General features: G+C 36.9%; 1 protein-coding gene across 6 annotated transcripts in view; it reads left to right on the top strand.

The window, feature by feature from the left end:
- Positions 1–14,427, top strand: part of LOC132643705 (uncharacterized) — a 32,446-nt gene that overhangs the window by 11,000 nt on the left and 7,019 nt on the right. For 2 of the 6 annotated variants that reach the window (XR_009583715.1, XR_009583714.1), the window contains 2 exons: positions 6,532–6,578; positions 7,303–7,704. The gene's annotated coding sequence lies outside the window, so the exon portion shown is untranslated. Of the gene's footprint in view, positions 1–6,531; positions 6,579–7,302; positions 13,547–14,427 lie in introns of those variants that run through there. The other 4 variants (XR_009583741.1, XR_009583723.1, XR_009583725.1 and 1 more) reach the window with 3 other exon arrangements.

The raw sequence follows: 14,427 nt of genomic DNA, 5'->3' as shown, positions 1-14,427 counted from the left end.
GTGAATGAAATCATATATGCCAATGTCATGTATCATGTATGCATGTAACGTGCCCCAACCCTCTATTGCGGGACGCGGTGAATAGAGTCACCATATGCCATCCTGGCCACCACCCCGTCATCATATCATATATAACATGCCCCGGCCCGCAAGTGAGAGGGACGTGGTGAACAATGCAGAGAAGTACGCACGAGAACATACCCTGGCCCGGGACGCAGTGGAGGACATACTGAGACTTGCACGAACGGAGTAGTGCGAAACCATATGCATATAAATCAAGACTCGATAGACAAGTATACTTACCGACACCTGAAGGCTCAGAAACAAGTTTCGGGTCAATCCGAATTAGTATAAGAAAGTTATGAGCGTTTGAAGTACAGAGCCTTCTACGAACGTTTCAGAAGCCATTTTTGGAAAATCAAAGCAACAATCATATAAAGTACCTTTCAGATATCGTTACGGATCAAATCAAATAGAGCTTTTGGAACCATATGCACGTATCAAAATATATCAAAGACTGAGTGGAATAATCGAACGTGCTAGCATTTAAAAATCGAAACTTTAGTCATATCAATTATCTTTCGGATGCCATTCGGAAACATATCAAACAGAACTTCGGACATCATAGATACGCATCAAAACCATATGAAATAGCTTATGGAAATCAAGAACGTTAGCCATCCTAGTGGCTCTAAGAATAGGAGTTTCTTTGAAATCGTACATATACATATACTTTGTCATATTGATTTCACAAAGACCATGCCAAAAGAAAGAAGGGGTAAGCCTTACATACCTGTCCCACGTCCTATTAATCATTAGATTCATTGACATATACTTGTCTAAGTCTTTCAAATGAATTTATTTATATTCTACCGAAATTTTGGCAACATTTCCCCTGTAAATACACCATCCCCGAGATTCTAACTCGGCCAATTTTATCAACAACAATCCGAGAATTCAACTCGGCCAAATTATCAACAACAATATCAACAATCACATCTCCAACTTCAACAATTATTTCAAAATATATTCTAACATTAACAACCTTCGTCACACAATCCAACGACATTTCATTTATATTCAATTCAATCGCATATAATCAAGCCAATACCAATGATCTCATATTCAAGTGTTAGTCCGAGATCATTCTAACATGATTCAAGAATACTTCAAACAATTCACATAATGTTCCAAACAACCCAATCAACACATTACTTCGCCCGAAACCTTCTAAATTCGATAAGGACAATAACAACACATTTCCTTCTTTCAAATTCAAACATAATAACCCAACTTACAATCTTCCAACCACATGTCTCACCTTCAAAATCATGAATTACATTTACAACCTACACATTAGCAACTCTATTCTTGTAATTATAAAGAACCATACTAATATCACATTAACTTCTTCCATAATCCACAAACGATTACAACTTCATTTCAAGCCATTAAATCTTCATTTAACATCATAAAATCCACAACACAACAACAATCAAAATGCTAAATAAAATCAACTCATCACATCTCACAACACCACCCCTATTTTCGGCCACCACTTCCACACACATATTTTCATGAATTTCATCCATTTATTCATTCTACAACATATACAAACCATCTATATCATATGAAAAGAAGCTTAAACCATACCTTCTCCCATCCATCTTCTTGCTCGGCTAGGGTTGAAATTGCACAAGTGAATGGTTTGCTTGCTTCAACAACCTCTCCATGTTAAAGAGGAACTTCCAATTAGTAGAAAAGCTAGAAGAAAATAATTTTTCTTGGTCAATTTTCCATGGCTCAATTTTGGGAGCCATGGCCGAACCCTTCTCTTTCTTTCTACTTCTTCTTTCTTTCTTGAAGTTTCTTGATTTGGGGGAGATGAATATGTTCTATTTTTTTTCCCACCATTATACTATATATATATTTAAGCCCCTCAAGTAAGAATATGGACAAATGGCCATGGGTGGGACCCACTCTCACACACCACACGGCCAAGAGGCATTCATGAACTTTCAAGAAGTTTTGTGAAATTCCCATTTTGCCCTTAGCCTTCCACAATATTACCGTGAACCCTCTTGTGAATTTCCCTTTTTACCCTTAGCCTTTCTAAATATTTCCATACTAATAATATTCACAAATAATATTCATAACAACTTGTACATTAAAATAATTTTTGAAAATGGTCTTGCCCTTAACTTACCACGACTATCTCGAAATATCCGAACGTACAAAATACAGGCTATAAAAGTCATCATATGTATATCAAGAAAACCTGTCTCCTGAGGAGTCACAACTAATCAAACGTAATACAATACGCAAGCCGACAAGGCTGTCACTACAGACGAACGTATCCATAGCAAATCACATAGACACAGCTGAACAAAACTTATACACAACCCACACATATGTCTACAGACCTCTAAAAGTATCGATAGTGAATTATAACGGGATAGGGCCCTGCCGTACCCCTGGATAAACATGTATATACATCAAAAGATCTATACCAAAAGTCTAGGCTCTGGAACAATGGAGCTTTCCAAATAGCTGAGCAGAAGTCCTAAGCTGGAGGATCACCAAATCGAGTATATGTACCTGTGGGCATGAAACGCAGCCCCCCGAAGAAAGGGGGTCAGTACGAGATATGTACTGAGTATATAAAGCATGAGATACAATAAAGAGGATCATGACTGAAATAGAGATCACAGGAGACAAGTATGACATTCAAGATACCGATACACTTGCCTTATGAAATGTAAATCATGCATATCAATATCATATATCATACCCGGCCCATTATGGGACTCGGTGAATAAATTCATCACATACCATCCTTGGCGCCATAATCACATCATCATATCACCATATCATCATATCATATATATATATATATATATATACCGTATCCCGACCCTCAAGTGAGGGACTCGGTCAACAATGCAGTAAAACTGTGCAAGAAAACGTACCCCGGCCCGGGACTCGGTGAAAGATATATTGAGGCATGCACGAGCACAATAGTGAGCAACCATATGCAAACTAAGTCATATCTGAGACTCGATAGAATAATCAAAATTAACTATCATTTGAAAATCAAGACAATAATCATATCAAGTACCCTTCGAATGTCACAATGGATTATATCAAAATAGGACGCCTGAAATCTGAGGCACGTATCAAGACATAATAAAATAAGTCCTGGGAATCAAGAACATTAGCCATCCTAGTGTCTCTAAGAATAGGAGCTTTTTTGGAGTCATATACACGTCGTCTATTTGTTTCATCAAGATCATGCCAAAAAGAAGGAAGTGTTAGCTTTACATACCTTACGTCGTCCAAGGAACTCAACTTAATCACGAACTTTTCACAATTAGTATGCCAAACCTATAATCGTAAGAATATGCACGTGACGTAAGAAGGCTTTCGTATATCATATGTATTAATAAATAACTTAATTCTAAAACGAAACGGGCAACATCTCCCCTATATCATTAGTATCTCCCAATTCGGTATATCACCACAATAGCCCAACAATAATAAATGAATCTCAAAAACACAAAAATATACTTAATTTACAGAAACAATCCATCCAATATATATCCTTAAAATCAATAACTCTCACTTGTTCTTCACTTCACTCTTCACGGGCCTCGGGATTTGGGGCCTCGAACTTGATCAAACTCTCACTTTCTCTCTCTAATCTCTCCTCCCTCTCTCTCTAACCTTCCATAAGATTGCTGAACTTTATATCACATTATCATGCTGTTTATGGCTTTTTTGGAGTCTATTTATAGTGACAAAGGGCGGTGGAGTGGTCCTGCCACGTGTCCACCACGTGCCAGGCTCTCTACTTGCGGCCAGCGCCTTTGTTCAGTAAAACAGTCATATCTCTTGATTCCGATATCGAATAAATTCCCACGACCTATGGTTGGAAAGATAATTCAATTATATACAACCTTCAGTTTAGGAGTTTTCCCAAATTCCCAAATAATGATGGGGTTATGGTCTCCCGAAGTCAGATCACCTGAAAATGTAACTTAAAAACATCTTTTTAGAGGGCTTACACTTGGATTTGGCTCTGGCTCAAGGGTCCTTCTTGAGTTGTGTTTAACTTCACATATATTGTCCATATAACTTATCATATGTCCTTTATAAAAATCCCATCATGTGGGCCCCACCTCAACTTACGGTTACGAGGGCTATATATCTTTTAAAGTATCATTCCAATCATATTGTATGAATTCCAAATATCATACTCATGCTATCCTTATGATACTACAGTAGAATTTCATTCTTTATACTTGTAATATTTTCTCCTCCTCGAGCACACATTAAGCCGTATGTAGCCTTAGTAACACAAAATTTTCTAGGGTGTAACAATCCTAATGACCGCTGTAGAGGATCGACGGGACAAGAAACTCATTTTATATTCCTAAGTTCGATCCATTGGTCTGACACTTCTAAAACCTAATTCTAAGAGCTTAGGGAGGTGAATATTGAAGAGACTTGGTTGAATCATCTTTTAGGGTAAGTTCTAAACCGTTATCTTGCATATCTACTTTCCTTACTTGAGTTTCCATGGTGGCTTAAGGTCCTAGAGTGTTGGGTATTGAGACATAGACTCTTAACCATGAAACCCTTAGTATAAATTATTTATTGTTGATTAGCTTACTGTTTATATCATCTAGAAGTGTAGATTAACAAATTCTAGGATGGAATTTCTCTATAGTTTAAGAATCTAATTATGAGACTTAGGGTTTCACCCAAATTTGGTGGTTTTGACCAATTTATGGATTTGAAGGGTCTAAAGTGATTAGAAACCCATGAAATTGAGGATTATGATTGTTGGGACTAAGGGTAGGGTAATTTTACCCTTAATTTGCGGTCTTACACATATGATTCGTTTGGGGTATTTTGGGTATTCTTCCCCAAGTCAATTGTTCTTCCAATTAGATGGTTTATTACTTAGCATTGCTCTTGCTAGACTTTGAGCATTCCGAGGCATTACACAAAGGGAAAGCTCAGTTGGAGTAGCTCGCGTTCTAGTTCTGCATTCGAGGTAGGTTACGGGTTACTTGAGTTAGACTTTGATTAGTAGATTGTATATATAGTAGAATTGACGGGAGAAAGCATGATTAGGTCTTCGGACACAACGTCTGGTTTGATATACCTTGGCTGGTATGACTTCTGATTATGTGGGCTAGTAGCTGTTACTTTATATATTGAACCATGGGGTGTACTTGTTGTGTTTGGAAGGAAAGGGCTGATATATACTCTTCGTGTTGATTGAGTGTAGCGGGTCGTATGATTTTGGATTTGTATTTGCACTTGGCACTGTTATACCCCGTATTTTTGTACGTCAAATTATTCGTAAGATAATCGACATAAGTTTAAGGAAAAGATTATTTTGGGATATGAGACAGGGGCTCTTAATTCCCGATTTTATTATTGCTCGGCTTACTAATTAATTATAATTAGAGTAGAAATATTATTGGAGATTAGGGAATTAATTAACCATGATTAGATTATTAAGTGGAGATTAATTATTAATTAAGTAACTAATTAGGTAATTAAAGTGGGCCACACCCGATTTACTAATTAAAAAAAAAGATAAAGAGAATTTTGATGAGTCACTAGGGGTGGACACGTGTCCACATGTGAGGCAACCTCTGAAGTCATAAAGGATGATTAGCCTTATAGTTATGCATTTCGTCTTTCACTTTCAATTGAATTGAAAGGATGAAACCTATGAAGCATACGACCATGGCTGCTTTCGGCCATGGCAGCCCTCTATAAAAAATAATAATTTAAGCCTCAAAGATGTTCTACACGTTCAAGGAGGCGGCAACCTTGGTATTTAAATTAATAAAGAAAAAGCAGTGCAATTGGTGCAAGTGAGTGTTGAATTTGCTCCGGTTAAATTAAGGTAAGACTTTCTCATTTAATGGTATAATTGGATTAATGGTATTGTAATGGAAAGATTAAAATTGTATTAGGTGAAATTGGAAGTAAGAAATTGCATGAATTCGTTGATATTAAGAGTTGTGGATGTTGTATGGAATTGTTGAGATTGAAGGAATAAAAGTGTGATTATGTGCATGTGTTGTTGTCGTGTTGCCGTTGATGTGGCTTCTAAATTTGGAATAAAGAAATGTATAACGTATCGTATATAAAGCGTATGTTGGTCTGTTTGGTGTATAATCTTAAATGTTAATGATTTGGATTTGAAAAGGATTAAGAAAGGTTATTGGGTTGTTTGAGTTATTTATGGGCTGGATTGTAAGGATTTGATATGGATATTACTATTACTATCATTGTTGGTATTGCTGTGATAACAAGAGGTTAATTGGAAGTTCGGGTTAGGCAAGTAATATGGGGAAATGCCGCCCGATTTCCGTTAAGTTCTTAACTAATAAAAATTATAACCAAGGAAGTAGGAACTAAAGAATGATTCCTATAAGCGATTGATCGTAGATTTATAAGCTAGAAAGTATAGTTTACTAACGATAGCGTTACTTTCATATTAAATAGGCTAAAGAAGCGACAAAGTAAGCTTGGTTACGGTTGATCTACGACAGGTATGTAAAGCTAACCCTTTCTTCTTTTTGGCATGATCTTTATGAAACAAACAGACGACGTGTATATGATTCCAAAGAAGTTCCCATTCTTAGATCCACTAGGATGGCCAATGTTCTTGAGTTCCAGATGCTATTTCATTATGACTTGATACGTGTATATGATTCCAGAAGTTCTATTTTGATATAATCCATAGTGACATTCGAAAGGTACTTGATGTGATTATTGTCTTGATTTTCAAATGATAGCTCGTTTTGATTATTCTATCGAGTCTTAGATGTGTTTTAACTTGCATATGGTTGCTCACTACTCTGCTCGTGCATGCCTCAATATGTCTTTCACCGAGTCCCGGGCCGGGTATGTTATCGTGCACAGTTTCACTGCATTGTTCACCAAGTCCCTCACTAAAGGGCCGGGTACGGTATATATATATATATATATGATGATATGATGATGTGATGATATGATGACATGTTTATGGTGGCCAGGATGGTATATGATGACATTATTCACCGAGTCCCATAATGGGCCGGGTATGATATATGATATTGACATGCATGATTTATGTTTCAAAAGGCAAGAGTTTTGGTATTCAGGATGTTATACTTGTCTCCTGTACTCCCTATTTCAGTTATGATCCTCTTTACTGTATTTCATGCTTTATATACTCAGTACATATTCCGTACTGACCCCCTTTCTTCGGGGGACTGCGTTTCATGCCTGCAGGTACAAATAGTCGGTTTGGTGACTCTTCAGCATAGGACTCCTATTCAACTGTCTTGGAGAGCTCCGTTGTTTCGGAGTTTCGACTTTTGGTACAAATCTTATGATGTATATATATATATGTTTATCCAGGGGTACGACGGGGCCTTGTCCCGTCATATTTCACCATCGATACTCTTAGAGGTCTGTAGACATATGTGTGGGTTGTGTATAAGTTCTGTTCAGTTGTGTCTATATGATGTGTTATGATATGATGTTCGTCTGTAGTGGCAGCCTTGTCGGCTTACATATGATATTGATATGTCGTAGCAGCCTTGTCGGCTTGCGTATCGTTTTATGATTTGATTAGTTGTGACTCCTCAGAAGACAGTTTATCTGGATATATATACATGACGACATTATGAACCTTGGAGTTCTTTTGCAAGTTTCCATATTATTCTTAGATTCAGTCTGATTATATCCAACTGGTAAGTATACGAGTGTCCAGGTCGGGCACTAGTCATGGCCCACGGGGTTGGGTCGTGACAAAAGTGGTATAAGAGTGGTTCATCCTCAGAGTGTCTATAGACCGTGTCTAGTAGAGTCTTGTTTATCGGTGTGTTGTGCACCACATCTATAAATAGGAAGCTACAGGACATTTAGGATGTTACCTTTCTTTCATATCTAAGATTGTGCGATATAGCCTAGCCATAGGAAACAAAATTCCTTATACTAACGGTTGATTTCAGCTGAAGAACGGCATCGACAGAAGAAAGTGGCTGATGATATTGGAAGTTACAAAGTACACAGGTAAGCAACGGTGCGAAAGATGCATGTCGGATAAGGTAAGAATATTGAAGTATGATTGAAATGTAAAGTTGAAGAATGAAAATGAAGGTAGATAGGAAGGTATAACAGGATAGATCATTAAAGGATCAGGTACGTCTCGAGGTGTGATATGTGAGGTAAGTTTCGACATCTTTATACTTTTACTTGAAATTAGGAGCCTTGTGTGGCCATGATATGATATGATACATACGTATATATGTTGGCCCTGTGAGTCATTGTTGGTATTTCCTGCGTGCAGGTTCTAGGATAGTAAGAAATACATAGGAAACTCTGCCAAAATTTTCCTAGAAATAAAAAGAGGATGAGATATAAGTTTGTAATATGTCCTGAAAAGATATGTCAACAGTAATAATAGCATTTGACTAAGTTGCAAGTCTGACTTCGAGAAATAAAGTTAACTATTGAATTGATAGCAATAGTAAGTATGAGGTCGATATCTATAGGGTAAATTTATCATGTTGGATTAAAGCTTTAAGAGATACCCTCCATGTCATCCGTAAGAGGCATCATTCTTATTTGGGAAATTTTATTTCGAAGAAGCATATATGAGCAGCAAAGTTTGGAATTCATTTGAATGGACCAGGATACTTTCCAGCCACATGTCACCTTAGGAGAGGCTCATGTTGAAGAGCAAAAACGTCCACAATTAAGTTTCACTTTTATTTGAAGAGTACAAAGCATACAACAAGTAGTTTATGAACTAAATAGTTCATTCATGACCCAAGAATAAATCTGGAAGTGAACTATGTGAATCAAGCATTAGAAGTCCCGTGATGCTTGTCGGATTCTTGTTCTTCTTCTTGTGGTGGTTTTGGAAGATGCTTCATGGTGACGTAATTTTGGAGTTGGAGCGTTATTGTGTTCTTGAGGTAACATTTCATCATATCTTTATGTCCTTGAGTTTATTAGTTCTTAATCAACTAATTGGAGATGGAATTTGTAGAAGGAAAACTCAAACTTGTGGGCTGTCTTAGATCATATGTTTCATGCGTTGTTGATGAAATGCTAGCATAAATTGGAAAGAGCTTGTGACACTAAGGGATGATGTAGAAAAAGGTGGCAAATCTTAACAGAACATTATATTGAGGTATCGAGTGAACTGATAAGTAGAGATAAATTACGACGAGTTTGCAGTTAAAAGGAGTAATAGTATGATTGAGATAAAAGTACGAAGGAGGAAGAATTACGACAAATATGACGATATTGATAAGACAGCTTGCGAGACAGTAAGGATAAGATTGATCCGAAGGGGTGAAAGGTTATGTACGCCTACTCCACAGAGTGTAATTAAATCATAGTAAGAATCGCGAATAAGGTTAAGAAGTGTTACACTATTGGATTGATTACGAACAGGATATTACGTGAATATAATAAGGATTGTTATAAAAATGAGTAAAGCCTAGCGAGGAAGTGGCTAAAAGATATGACGTGATCTATGCGACTAAAGTGTAAAGGAAAATGTGAAATCGGCAAGGTATGGAAAGAATGAAAAAGACTTATAAGGTTCTATAGGGAAAGTTCAGAATAAAGATTATGCGATAACGGGAACGAAAGCGAGCACAAAAAAAAAAGGAAAAAGGAGTTAATTAAAAGAAGGAAATAAGAAGGAAGCGAGCCAGACAATAGTGCAGTAATAGGTTATAACATGTATGGCCGAGGACACGAGTAATATAAGTGGCGGAACAGTGAATGACTAAACGAAAGAAAGATGAGCAACGAAGCAGAATGAGTGCCAGAAATGACTGGGATGGTAAGAACAAATAGGGATGAACAAAATATATTTTGAGAATGAGGAAGGGATTATGCAGAGGTAGTGTTTTCCGAAGGATATAATGGTAGCGTATGATTTCGTGTGCATAGAATAAAAGATGGGTATAGACTGGAGAAATGATAAGAAAATTCTAAAGGAAGCACCCAAGATAGATGCAATTAATTGAATATAGGTATAGAACGAAAGGTAAATATATAACTACGAGCTTAAAAGTATAGCACAACGGTGAGGTTATAAGATGAGATTGTCATTTAGATGAACTCGATATGAATTTGAGTAAGTTAGAAGTCAGTTTTGGGTACACCACAAGGGTGTAAGAGCATAAGGCATAAAGGAGTACTGCGTGTATATGACTTCACCTCGAAAATAGTGAAATCCTTAAACGACAAGGATGGTAGGCCTAAGGAACAAATAATGTATTGTATATTTATTAGAGGAAACAGATGATATCCGTTGGGATAAAGATAATACTACAAGAGAACTTTGGACACTTATCATCGGAACATAAGTGCTAACCAATTGAGCGTTTGGAACGACTATAAGTCCTGATTAATTACGAATTGGAGTAAGTGGAATGTGGCCTTAGATGAGTTCCTACATGGGTTGCATTACTCGAGTATAGATGGTTAGATGAGATTTGTACTGTACATAGAAAAGTTCTCATCGCCTCGTGATTGTGTTAAGGTTTTGTACATGGGTAATCTAAGTTATAGATGATAAAGAATAGACATGGATATGGTGCAGTATACCAAATGTATTGGAAAAAGAATCATATGAATTTGAAAATTGGAAATGGGGACATAGAGCAGAATAGAAATAGATAATGATATAAGTACACCCTAAAAGGGGGGAAGCGGATAAGAGAAATACAAGTGTAAGGTGAAAACAATTGGTACTGCAAAATATTTGATATGGATGCTTAAACTTTAAGTGAGATCCCTCTCTGGGACAAATCTGAAAGCCAGCAACGAATGGATAGAAGTCAGGAAGGTATTTGAGATGGTGCGGAGAAGCGTCGGTAAAAATCTTAAATGATATGGCATTACAAAGTGGGTGCCTATAAAAAGAAAGAGTGCGACAAGAGAATGGTAATGAGTAACTTAAGTGATACTACGAAGGATAGCGATGCTATACTAGATTAGAGGCTAAGATGTTGGAAATGGAGTTGTTCGTTAATGATATTGTGACTTATAAGTAGCAAAAGAGAAAGGATAGAAAATCTTCTATAGTAGAATATGAGGAAATTAAATGGTAAGTAAAGGAAGGGAAAGGAGTACGACAAGATAGACAACAAGTGAGTTTTAGTACAAATAAGATATGTAAAGCAGAATGAACCAGGAGAAGGAAAGACTATGACTAAGATTAGATGTACTTTGTACAAGTTATACAAGAATAGTTATGCGATCTAGGCATATTTGTATGTTAAAAATAAGACCAAGTGAGTACTTGATAAGAAGAGTAAGGATCCAGTAATAACAATATGGTCACGATATTTTGGATACATTAAGGAAAGGTGTAAGATGGTTTCAGCCAAGTACTGAGATAGGATTAATACTAAGGGCAAATAGGACATGGCCATAGTTGAGCCCCGATACCATTGAAATGTATGAGAGAAGATTGCAAGGTAAATCATAGAGACTAGTGAAATGGTACTAAGGTATTTCCCGGGCTAATTTCAGCACCTTCACATATTCGTGTAAAGATTGCAACATAATGTGTGACAGGAAAATTAGAAACAAAATCTGAGTAAAGGGGCAATAGAATATGCCTAAAGTGTTACAAGTTGGGTTAAGAGAAATTGTGAAATAGCTTAAACGAAACGAGCAGGACGAGCCAGTTATTGGAAGATAGTGAATTTATATGTAAAATCAAGGACTCTTTCGGAGTTATACCAATTGATAATAGACAGAGCACAGAGCGGCTATGTTAAGTTATACAATGAGGGAACTCCAGCGCTACTTGGTAGCCAACTCTATTGATCGAGATTAAGAGCTAAAAGCAAAATGACAGTTAAAAAGAAAGTTGAGAAATGATACTTGAGGCTGAAGATTCCAGACTATAGACTGGAACAGCAGGGCAATGTAAGGTTATTAAAGTAAAATAATGTTACACCTTGGAAAATCTCATTTTATTCGTAGAGTCTGCGAAGGGTCTACTAGTTACCGGAGGCATGAAATACTCCAAGGATTGTAAAGTCTAATAAATCGATGAGGGACGTCTGTGCGGTATAAAATCTTATGTAAAGATTAAGAGGTGAGACGAATTGAATGATACATCTTAAGGGAGGAACTTAAAGAAGAAGAAGGAGTCGAGGTATGACTAAGTGCACTAGAAAGAGTAACACTTCAGTAGAAGAGCTCGCGATACAACTGACAACCGACTGCGAAATAAAGAGGAGAGTAAAGACAACGACGTGGAATAATTACCTCGAGAAGCAACAGAGGGAGGAAATATTACGGGAATGGTTACATACAGATCTGAAATGCATTATAATAGATTGAAGGAAATAGACCAACGAAAGAGTCATGTGAAGAGTATAATTCAGTAAAAGAACGCTTAAGGAAATATGAAGCATACGACCATGGCTGCTTTCGGCCATGGCAGCCCTCTATAAAAAAAAAATTAAGCGTCAAAGATGTTCTACACGTTCAAGGAGGCGGCAACCTTGGTATTTAAATTAAGAAAGAAGAAGAAGTGCAATTGGTGCAAGTGAGTGTAGAATTTGCTCCGGTTAAATTAAGGTAAGATTTTCTCATTTCATGGTATAATTGGATTAATGGTGTTATAATGGAAAGATTAAAATTGCATTAGGTGAAATTGGAAGTAAGAATTGCATGAATTCGTTGATATTAAGAGTTGTGGATGTTGTATGTAATTGTTGAGATTGAGGGAATAAAAGTGTGATTATGTGCATGTGTTGTTGTTCGTGTTGTTGTCGTGTTGCCGTTTATGTGGCTTCTAAATTTGGAATAAAGAAATGTATAATGTATCGTATATAAAGCGTATGTTGGTCTGTTTGGTGTATAATCTTAAATGTTAATGATTTGGATTGGAAAAGGATTAAGAAAGGTTACTGGGTTGTTTGAGTTATTTATGGGCTGGATTTAATTATTTTTTTGCATGAAAGCCACCAAACCAAGTTTGGCAGTATTTTATTAAAAATAATAAGTTTTCTGTACACAAGTGTAGGAAAGAAAAGAAAAGAAAGCCAAATGAAACTATCCTAAAAAGAAACAAAAATGCTGAAGTATGAACTACATCCAAAATAGTATGGAGCCTAATCTGCTGCAGATCCTCTAGCCTTGCCTTGATACCATTTCAGACACCTACAAGCTCTCACCAGGTGCTATGGTTCAAAGTCAAAATAAATACATATTCAGGCTTCCAGGATGGAGTAGAAATCCTCCATGTTCCTTCAGATGTAGCTGCTATCTCCTTGCCTTAATGTTAACCATTGTTTGCCATTGTCTCAGATTGCCTGATTGAAACAATCTTTAGAAGTCATACAAGAGAATGAGCTTGAAGAAGCTAATACCACTCTTGTACTCCTGCCAAAGATAGTGTCATACAGGTCCATATGCTATTCATGGCATGTTGAGATGCAAACTTGTTGCTGCTGCTGCTCTCCAGATTGTTATTAATCTCCAGGTATGTGATGGTCCTTAGCTGGTCTAATCCTCATGTATGGTATATGTGACTTTTCTGTATTTAGTATTTTCCTTGCTTTCATAGGAAGTGAAGTAAAATTCAAAAAATGATGATCACCTGCAAAATCAAAAGCATAGTTAGTTAAAAAATCAGCCAGCCCATTTCCTTCTCTCAAAACATGCTCCACCCTCACTTCCTTATCCCTCGTCAACCTTGAGATATCATTTATGATCATTGATATGCTCCATGAAGTCTCCCACTGCCCAGTTAAGATCATTTTCATAGTCATTGAATTTGTTTCCAGCACCACTGGTAGAAGACTGTATGTAACACAGTATTCAAGACCCTCATGTAGTGCCCTTGCTTCTGCTATCAAATTGGAACCATCTGGTATGCTTCTTACTGCTGCATACTGGAGATTACCTACTGCATTTCTAATACAAAAGGCCACAGAACTTGGTCCAGGATTTCCCCTAGAAGCTCCATCAGAATTACATTTATACCATCCTGGCTTAGGAAAGTCCCATTTCACTATCCTGCTTACAATTCTTGGCCTGTATGCTTCAAATATTTGTAGAATTTGAGGTATGCATCTTGGTAAGTTTTGCTGCCCTGGGAACCTCATTCTACTAATTTGATATATGATCATGTTTATCTCATAAATCACTTTGTTGATGGACATCCTCCCTCCATGTAGAACTGTATTCCTCCACTTCCATATCTGCCACATGGTGACCATTGGAATAACTTTAAAGATTGGTCTGAACTTTGAGGGACAATCTGTATTCCACCAGACTTGAAGGAGTTGCCTGACTTGTTGAAACTGTGTTGTGATGCCAGCAGCAGTTTTAACATAAGTCCACACTTTTGTAGCAATATTT

Source organism: Lycium barbarum, chromosome 6 (assembly GCF_019175385.1).
Source record: "Lycium barbarum isolate Lr01 chromosome 6, ASM1917538v2, whole genome shotgun sequence".
In the NCBI taxonomy this organism is placed as follows: domain Eukaryota; kingdom Viridiplantae; phylum Streptophyta; class Magnoliopsida; order Solanales; family Solanaceae; genus Lycium; species Lycium barbarum.
Note: the sequence above shows the minus strand (reverse complement) of the source record. Positions and strands in the feature narration are given on the sequence as shown.